Genomic DNA, 10,120 nt, shown 5'->3' with positions numbered 1-10,120 from the left:
TAGACATGTACATATATACACCGAACCTTCTTTCTAAAGTACACACAGAAAGGTATTAGACAAATCGCTCGGGCATCTGGGAGGCTCAGGCGGTGAAGCATCTGCCTTCAGCTCAGGTCGCGACCTTCGGGTCCCCTGCTCTGCTGGGAGTCTGCATCTCCTTCTGCCACCCCCACCCCCCCTGCTCGTGTTCACTCTGTCTTTCTCTCTCTCATAAGTAAATAAATAAATATTTTTTAAAAAGAAAAATTGCTTTTTTTTGTGGCAAATAGATTTATAGTGAAAAATCAATCTTGAGGGGAAAAAAAAAAGGCACAAGAACTTTGCCTGGGCAATATATGGTTGTACCCAGAACACTTTCCTTCCCCAGGAAATTGTGTTAGAAGGTAAACTCATCATCCCATGTTCCCCTGAGACTGAATTCTTGGCAACTCTCCTCTCTGGGCCTCGTCTTGGAGATGAAGAGGCTGGGTTAAATCAGTGTCCCCTTAACAGGCATGAACTTAAGAATCATCTGGAGCTTCTGCTTTGGTAGATCTGAGATGAGGCCTGAGAATCTAGAATTGTTTTTTATGGTTTTGGTGCATTTATATTGGTTTTCTGCTATAATTCTAACAAAGGCCCAGGGGATGCTTAAGACTCAGAATGTTTGGAAAACACTGTAACAGTGTAACAGATGATTTATGAGGTGCCCCCTGGGCATGACAATTTAAATATCTTTATTTTTCTAGGGGCTCCTTAGTCCCCTTCAATTGCTATCACTGAAAAAACTTTAATGAGAGCACTGACGATCAGTAGATTAAAAAAAAAAAAGATGTATTTACTTGTTTGAGAGAAAAGGAGCGTACATGAGCTGGGGGAGGAGCAGAAGGAGAGGGAGAGAGAGTCCTCAAGCAGACTCCTTGCTGAGCGGGGAGCCCGATGAGGGGCCGCATCCCAGGACCCTGAGATCACGACCTGAGCCAAAATCAAGAGTTGGCTGCTTACCCGACTGAACCACGCAGGCTCCCTGATCAGTAGATGTTTTTAAACAAGTAAAAGAGGAACATGCACAGCCTTTCAGCGGCCTAGAGCTCCCGTTCATTTTCTCTCCCTGACCCGCCATCGTTCTGGTGGGGCTGGGGGAGTCAAGAACTGACAGACACTTCTCTCTGCCCTTTCCTCAGTTTCCCCCAGCCCAGGGATACTGCCACCGTGAGTGCTTGCTCTACTTCTGTCTCTTCTTCAAGGCACCATCACACCTGGCCTTTCCTCCACCTCGGACACCTGTTGTGACTCAGCGGTCCACCCTCGAGCGCGGAAGGGTGAGGGGAGCCCTCTGTGTTGTGCACAGGCGCTCCGCCGTGTCTCCCGCCCCATCACACCATCTCCTGTGGAAGAGCCCCCGGCTCTACTTCCGGCTCCCCAGGAGCTCCTGCAACACGGCTCAAGCTCTTGGGCTCTGGGGACGCCTCCTCCTCTCACTGTCGCTTCAACCTCAGAGCACTTCCTGCTGTTCTCATTCCTGGGCTGCCTTCACCTCTCTGGTCAGGCTCCTCGGGCTTCCACCGTCTCTGCTCATTCCCTGCGTTAAGTTCCCTCGGCGTAGCGGACCCTGTTTTCTGCCCTCGACCCCATCTAGCTCAGCGCTCAAACGACATCCGCGCCGAGATGAAAGCCGTATCTGCGACGGCCGCGCCTGGCAACCGGCCCGCGGAAATGCTGTCATCCCATCCCCAGGAGGTCCCACGTGGAAGGTACCGACCTTCCCAATTCCCTCCTGTTTCCTTGCGCGTGGTCTTCCAGCTCTTTCGATGCCCCAGGTGCAGAGTCCAGAGTCCTCGACCTCCGCCGCTCCTCCCTGCACCTCTCCGCACCTCCCCGCCGGCCTTCCACACCTCACCAGCCCTCCGCGAGCCAGCGCCCCACCTGTCCACCTCCGCACCCCTTGCGTGCATTCACACCACCCTTCCTTAGGCCGCCTTCCTCTCTCGCGGCAGAGGCCTCTCTGCCAGTCCCTGGCCTGTGGTCTGGCCCCACCTCCAATCCGCACACGAGCTCCTGGAGCGACCGAGTCAGACTATTCCGTTCTGTATATGGCCAACAAAGTCAAGGTGCAACCCATCCTGGATCGTGAGTGCCGCTGCCACCCAACCGGGCCACACAGCCCCGAGCCCTGCCCCCGACTCCACTCCCCGTCGCTCAGACGACCCTGCTTTTCCTGTATGTCCTCTGCTCCCTCCTGCCACGACACCTTTCGTATTTTTTACCTGTCTTCACGTCTTGGTTTAACGCCAGCTCCAACCTAAAGTCTCTCCTAATCCTGCTATCCGGAACTAATCTCTCCTTCCTCAACCGGCTCCAGTGTTCCTCTATGCAGCTCTTTCGTCTGTTATCACAGTCTGCCTGGTAGGTTAGCTACATAGCTTTCATCGCCCCACATGGTAAGTTTTTGGGATGAGGTTTTTGTTTATATTTATAGCTCCTGTTACATAGCTGATTCTCAGTGGGGCCGGGTTGAAGCCCCCTTATGTGTTAACACTCAGTTTAGTATGTTTCACAGCAATGCTTTCCTATAGTCAGTTCTCTATCTGAATCTATCTATTTTCTCAATCACATGGCTGTTTTTCCTTCCAAGAAGAAAATTCCAAGTACTTGTTTCTCTTTTTAACCCAGTCTCTGAAGCATAATCGACAGATATTCATCATCTACTGGACTAGTTTTCTGATAGGATCATATATGGAGTGTCTGTCATTGGTAACGTGTTCAGTGGCTTACACAGTTTAGTTTATCCTCTTCAGGAGGGATTCTCTTCACTGGACAGCTGTGAAAAACTAAGGCTCTGAGAGACTTGAGTTGCCAATACCCAGCCTGGGCCTGAAGTGAGCTCCGGATGACTCGAAACTCTACACTGTGAAAGGGGAGAGGCTCTTCTCGTTCATCTTGGGAGGAAGTGTTGCACCTGAGGAGAAAATAGGGCAGGTGACCACTCCCAGCTCTGGTTTACTCCTGGTGTTGGAGCTGCCCCTCCTCCTCGGATTCCCCTGGACAGTAGTGAGACGGCTTACCTTATGTCCTTTCTCCTCTGGCTCAGTGCATAGTAACAGGGATTGCCTCTCCAGCCATATTTCCCGTCAGCTCCCTTACAACGGCCCCCACCTTTACTCAGATAGGCTCAGGCATCCCAATTCTCAGTAACTCAACCATTGCAAAAAAAAAATGGTTGTCCTTACAGAAGACGCACCCGATGTCAACTCTGGCCTCCGTGGTCATGGATCCAGCTATTAGGAATGGGGCCATGCTCTGTACTGTCCCAGCACCTGATGGGAGCCGTGGAATTCCTGGCCTGGCTTCCACATAGGGTCTGGGCAGGCAGAGCCGTAGGCAGTTCTTTCCGGGGCTCTCTTGTCTGCCAAGCTGGTTGACCTCTGGGGCATGGTGAAAGGTATAGCTTTTTGGTTAGCTTTTCTCAGGCCTTTTGGATTCTCTTGCTTCCTTTCCCCTTTGACTTTTATTGGCTTCTTCATTCATTGCAAGAATGCAAATGCATTGAGGCACGGGTGCCTGGAGTAGCCGGGTTCATTAACCGGAATCCTGCAAGTGAATATAAAAGTGAGAACAGAGTAACAGTGCTGGGGTTACTCTCCTTTCTCGCCTCATTTTTAGATAATCCTCCCTGTCTTGTTTCCCCGTCTCAAGTTTCTGTTGCCTTCTTTTCCCTCTACCCCGAGCCTTTCCTTCTGCCTTCCCCGAATTCTTCTCTTCACCATTGTCTTTTCTCTTCTCTCCGTCAAGGCAAAAGGACACAGCTTCTCTGGCGGCAGCGTTGGCCTGTCAGACTTCTTGGCCCTCAGGCTGAAAAAGTTCTGGAGTTCTCAGGAATCCTTGCAAGCCTGGCCCCAAGGAGCCCCTTCCCCTTGCCCGCCCAGACCACAGGGAGGAACAAGAAGCCTTCAAGGCACAGACCAGGTTGGACTAGATTCAGGAGCCTAATTACCACCAGAAAATTAAAGAAAGGTAATAATTGCTTTTAAACACTTAACAAAAGGCAATCTCACCTCGCAGGTTTGTAAATTTGTAGTGAGAACTGATTACAAGGGGGCACTTGTGCTGCCTTCTTTGTGTTTGATTTGCAAACCAGAATGCACACGCCCCCATATGCATAATCGGACCCTCACGGTCCCCGCATCAATGTGGCGATGCAGCAGAACTTTATTTATCCCGTGCTCATTCAAAGAAAAGCTGAATGGAACAAGAAAACTCCCACTTTGCGATGGGATTAGATACCGTGGAGTATTCCTTCCCCGTACTCTTTCAAGGAATTTTTTTTTTTTTTAAGTTTCTAAATCTGCTTGGGAAAAAAAAAGTAAATTGCCAGAAGTGAGATTAGTGGGGAATATTGTTCTTAGGACAATGGTGTCTTTATGGCTTGACTGGTATGGGCTCCCTGCTTCAAAAAAATACAAGGGCTGGAGGTGTGGGGGTTCTTAATTGCCTACATCTGATCAACAGGCAGCAGAAAAAGAAGAAAGAAAGAAATCTCATTGAGCTCTGATTTAGTCTGGATCGAGTCCACTTGCTAATCAGAGTTTAATGAGGATGCCACTGGCCCTGTTGTATTTGCCAACGCTCCCACTAAGGTCCCTGGCCTTCTGTTTGTGCAGGGAGCACTTTCGTCCTGCCGCCCCACGAAGCAGGATGCGGGCTGAGATGGAGGAGTCCCAGCCCGGAGAAGTTAATTAAGTTTAGGCCCTTGGCATTCCAAGTCACCGGAACCCATGGTGGGAAGCCTCACCCACTGCACAAAAGAGACCCACACGGAGCTCTGAATGATCGTCCCGGCGGGGGTGGTGGGCTCCTGCGCGCCCCACTGCCAGCTCTTAACCCCGGGAACTGTGTCCCCTCCACTGCACAAACTGAATAGGCCTGCAGGACCGCGGGCCGCTTCGGGAGGCAGGAGGATGCGGGAAGCGCATGGGCCGTCATCCAATGTCACTAACAGACGTGCAGGCCCCTGAGTCTGCAAAGAATCCACAGACCTCTGAAAGCCCGGACGAGGGAATGACTTGTTTCCAAGCTGTATTCTTTTTGGTCTAAACAAAAATTCTCGGAAGCAAAACATTGACCTTTAGGTGGGCACGCTACTGTCTCATTGAGTTCCCTATCATCGCCAAGGAGGGAATGCAGCTTCTGTGGCGTCCAGGAGGATGCCTGAGGGCGTTGACACCTTGGGGACAGAAAACACAAATCACAAGGAGCAGGGGGGGCCCCGGGTGAATGGAGCACCCTCTCTTTCCTACGCATTTGCGTTTATGGCACGGGAAGGCAGGAGGGCAACGGAGAGAAGAGGCCACCTGGTGGGTCCTGGACTTGGGTTGGAGTTCCGGGTCCTCCTGAATTCTCGGAGGGTGTGTCCCTTCTGACAAATAGAACATCTGCCACGTAAGGATTGAGATCATATGCGCGACCACGGCCTTCAGCAAGGGCGCCTGGTAAATTCTCCTTCGCTCTCTCAAAACTGGAGGTCCTCGGAATGCCCTAAAGAGTGGGCGAGCAAGTGCACTCCTGAGTCCCACCGTCGGAGCTTCCAGTCAACAGGTTTGGGTGAGGCCCGAGACTCTGCATTCCTCACAAGCTCCCTGCTGCTACTGCTGAATTGTAGGCCACACGTGTAGACACTGCCTTAAACCTTCTCTCCTTCCTTCCTTCCCTCCTTCCTTCCTTCCCTCCTTCCTTCCTTCCCTCCTTCCTTCCTCCTTCTCTCCCTTCCTTTTCTTTCTCCTTACCCTCCCTCCTTCCTTCCCTCCTTTCTTCCTTCCCTTCCTAATTTGTGTTATTTACTGTGGTTTCTCTAGTGTCTGCAACAGCGCCTGGACCATTGCGGTTATCCCATTAGAATGTATCAAACTAATGAAAACAGCCCCATGAAATAAATAGATGAAAAGATGAGGTTCCAGAAAGATAGGTAACTTGGCCAAGATTACACAAGCAAGAGATGGCAGAGAAAGGACAAGCACCAGATAACTGTGGCTTCAAAGCCAGTGCTCTTAACACCCATGCCAGCTTCTGTCACTCCCAGCATGCTCTGGGCTGAGGCAAATCTGGGCGCATTTCCTTTGGGAATCTGGAAATCCTGACTGGTATCCCCACACAGGGCTCTGAAGGACTCCTTCTCTCCTAAGAGCAAAACTGAAAGTGTAGGGGGCAGCTGCTTGGCCTCAGATGGCAAAGGCGGTCCTCTGAGAATCTACCACTGAGACAGCCCATTCTTTTTGAACATTTGAAAGTATCTAGAGAGAATTTTACCAACATTCTTTCCTTCATTTATTGGAGAGCTGACTGAATTGTTTTCCTGCCTCGTAGTTTGAGTTTAGTCTCCAAGGAAATTCTTCCTCCAGACCATGGGCAAGCTCTTGGATCTTGTTTTATAATCCCAGCTGTTGAAACAGCAGCTATGAACTCTGCGGAGACCTATTTGATTATCATGCACCATGAGAGGTTCAATAAATGTTTGAACAAATTAATGGGCAAAACATTTTTAGATTAAAATTTTATTTTGATGCTATAGATTCATGTGCAGCTATAAAAATAATACAGAGATATTCCTTGTACCCTCTATCCAGTTTCTCCTAAGTAGTGACATCTTGCAAAGTGAATACGCAATGTCACAACTAAGATATTGACATTGATGTGCTCTATGATTCCAACTATATGGTATCCTGGAAAAGGCAAAATAATGGGGACAGTAAAAAGATTAGTGGCTTCCAGGGGCTAGGGGGCAGAGAGGGATGAGGAGGCAGAGTGCAGAGGAATTTTAGGATAGTGAAAATATTCTGTATGATACCATAATGGTGGATACATGTTACTGTACTCTTGTCAAAACTCAGAATATAAAACACCAAGAGTGAATCCTAATGTAAGCTATGGAATTTGGGTAATAATAGTGTCAATGCAGATTTATTGATTACAACAAATGCACCACTGTGGTTCAGAATCTGTAGTGTGGGAAGTTGTACATGTGTGAAGCAAAAAGCATATGGGGCTTTCTGTACTTTCTGCTCAATTTTTCTGGGGACCTAAAACTGCTCTAAAAATTAGTCTGTTAAATATTTTAAAAACCATCAAAACTAGATACTACCTCACACCAATTTGGATAGTTACTATAAAAATCAACAACTAACTCATGAAGTAAGAAGTGTTGGTAAGGATATGGAGAAATTAGAACTCTGACATACTGTTGGTGAGAATGTCAAATGGTGACATCAATACGGAAAACAGAATGGCAGTTCCTCCAAAAATTACAAATAGAACCACCATATGATTCAGTAATTCCACTTCTGTGTATATACTTAAAGAATTTAAAGCAAGGTCTCAAAATAGATATTTAGACACCCATGTTTATTGCAGCATTACTCACAAAAACCAAGAAGTGGAAATAATTCGAGTGTCCCTCAACAGATGAGTGGAAAAGCAAAATAGAGTATATCCATATAATAGAACATTATTCAGCCAAAGAGAGGTAATTCTGACACATACGACAACCTGGATGAACTTGAAGAATATTATGATGAGTGAAATAAGCTGGACACAAAAAGACAAATATTGTAGAATGCCTCTTCCATGATGTGCCCAGAATTGTCAAATTCAGGGACAGAAGGTAGGATGATGGTTACCAGGGGTCGGAGGAAGGAAGAAATGAGGAGGTATTCAATTGGTATAGAGTTTCAGTTTTGCAAGATGAAAAATTTCTGAAGATTTGGTTGTACAACAATGTGAGCATACTTAACGTAGCTCTCTGCTTAAACATGGCGAAATGGTAAATTTTACGTTATGTCTATTTTACCATAATTAAATATATTTGAAAACAAACAAACAAACAAAAAGGAAGCTCTTAGAAGCAGAAAAAAGTCAACTAGCTTCAGAAGTTCAGAAGGCTCCGTTCAATTTAGTTTGACCTCCGCTTGAACGCAGTCCCTAGCTGTTTTATGTCTAGTGGTAGGCACTGTCGTTTTCTCCTGGTGACACCGTCTCTAGATTTCTCCAGTCAACTTTCCGAATAACACAGCTGTACTTTCACGCGAGGCCCCGGGAGGGCACTGACAAGACAGGCAGAGGCAGATCTTGGCCCAAGGGGATCATAACCTGACGCAGACAGATGCTTGCTTACAGAACGTGATCCTGTTTGGATAAAATAGGATGCCATTTGAAATCTAGCCTTTAATTCAAGTCTTTTTTTTTTTTTTTAAAGACAATTGTTATGGTTTTATTTACAGCTAATTTCTCAGCTCCAGCCCACCTTTCCTCTCCAAGTCAAAACTAGTTCTCTTTCACATCCGAAATGTGTGGGAACGGTGAATGACACTGGCTCATCACCCAGTTCCTATGGCAGAAACACAGTGGAAATGTGTTACGCTAGCTTCTATTCAATAATATAAGCAAATGTCCGATTTAATTTGGTTTTCTTGTGGTAAAATATACATGGCATAAAATTTACCATGTTAGCCATTTTTAAATATACAGCTCAGTGACATTAGCATATTCTCATTGTTGAACAACCATCACCACTATCCATGTCCAGAGCTTCTTCCTCATCCCTGTGATGAGACTGTGTTCCCATGAAGCAATAAGTCTCCATTCCTCTCAGAACCCCCAGCCCCCAGCCCAGTTTAATTTTGAAATTGATGGCCAGGGTTCAATGAACACACAGCCCTGGGAGACATATCAAGTACATGATCTCACTGACTCTTGCTTCTCTTTTTGAAAATAATCCTTTATAATGCACCTAAAATTGTGTTATTAGATTTCCCTCCCCGTTTTGGAGAGTGGGAAACCAGGCATAGCAAGGTAACACCACACCTCTTAGCTGTGTACAGTTCTTACCTAGCTTTTTCCTTCTTTCCCAGGGAAATTAGCTGCCTGCCGAGACTCAGAGAACTGAGGCACATTTATGGCCTCTGTGGCTGGCTCAAGCACTTGCCTAGAAATTCTGGGATCCCCACGCCCTGTAGGCATCTCATCCTGGGTATACTTACGGCACTGGTTCTGGGCCTGGGTTATGTACGACAAGAAGCTGCTGCCCCTCCTGAGGGCTTCTACCACGAGGACACAAGGTCTCTGGCTGCAATGGCTTCTTAGCCTGAGTTCCAGGGTTGACGCTCTCCTAACAGCTGTTCCACTTTGAGATGACTAGTCCTCCTGGATCTCAGCTTCCTCATGTTAAGGAGCCTCTGTTTTCTCAGTGGGCACCCAGGACGATGACATACCTGACATTTCCACTGTGATCCCGTGTAGGCATCTCCAACTCAACAGAGTGAAATGGTGCCTTGTTTCTTCGTCCCAGATTCCTCTCTTCCACAGTCTTCCTCGGCATGATAACGCATCCTCGCCTGATAGCTTAGGACAGAAACCTAAGAGGAGTCCTTCATTTCCTTCCCTGTTCATCAGGAAGCCCTAACGATCACACATCTGACTCTCATAATACTCTGCACAGAGCATCGCTCTCCAACTTCACAGTCGCTAGGAAGGAGGAGCAGAATAATTACCTCCCAACCTGTCTACTTGCTTCCATTCTTGGTTCTCCTCCAACCTATTGTTAGTAATCAGAATCCCGATAAGAATACTTTTAGAATGCTGTCTAGACTGGCTACTGTTCTAAGTGCATTATGTGTATTACCTCATTTAATCTGTGCGCTACAGGGAGACGAGTCCCCAAACCTAAGACGAATCCATGGCTTCCGGTGATTTGAGGAATCCCCTTCTACTTCCCTGTGTTGCTCTGCCAAATTCTGAGTGATCTGATCCACTGTCCTCACTCTTTCTCCTCTGTTCAGGCCAACTACGCTGCCTTCCTTTCATTCTTCAAACACGTTCTCAAGTCTCTGCAGTTCTTTTCCCTTCTCTTGCATGTCCCAACCCTTGGCAGGACCAGGTGGTTCCTTGTCTCTAGGTCATAGAGCACAAAATACCTGCTTGGAGAGGTCTTTTCAGGGCTCCTCCTCCTGCTCGTAGGCCAGGAATTCTTTATGACAGCATCCAGTTTATTATCTGACCAATAGATCAGCATTTGTCCTGATTTTGTTTCTTTATTTGGTTGTCTCTGTGTGGTCGTACGCACTGGGCTGGGGTGCGAGCTCCTTGAGGG

The 10,120-nt window shown here is 47.5% G+C and overlaps 1 long non-coding RNA gene across 1 annotated transcript; it reads right to left on the bottom strand.

Moving 5' to 3' along the window:
* Window positions 1-7,422: 7,422 nt before the first annotated feature.
* LOC122916959 lies at window positions 7,423-9,873 on the bottom strand. The gene is made up of 3 exons (XR_006386330.1): window positions 9,012-9,873; window positions 8,276-8,359; window positions 7,423-8,157 (listed from the first exon to the last, which is right to left on the bottom strand). It is a non-coding gene; the product is annotated as an uncharacterized LOC122916959 (long non-coding RNA).
* Between the last annotated feature and the right edge of the window lie 247 nt (window positions 9,874-10,120).

This window comes from Neovison vison, chromosome 9, assembly GCF_020171115.1.
Source record: "Neovison vison isolate M4711 chromosome 9, ASM_NN_V1, whole genome shotgun sequence".
Classification (NCBI taxonomy): Eukaryota; Metazoa; Chordata; class Mammalia; order Carnivora; family Mustelidae; genus Neogale; species Neogale vison.
Note: the sequence above shows the minus strand (reverse complement) of the source record. Positions and strands in the feature narration are given on the sequence as shown.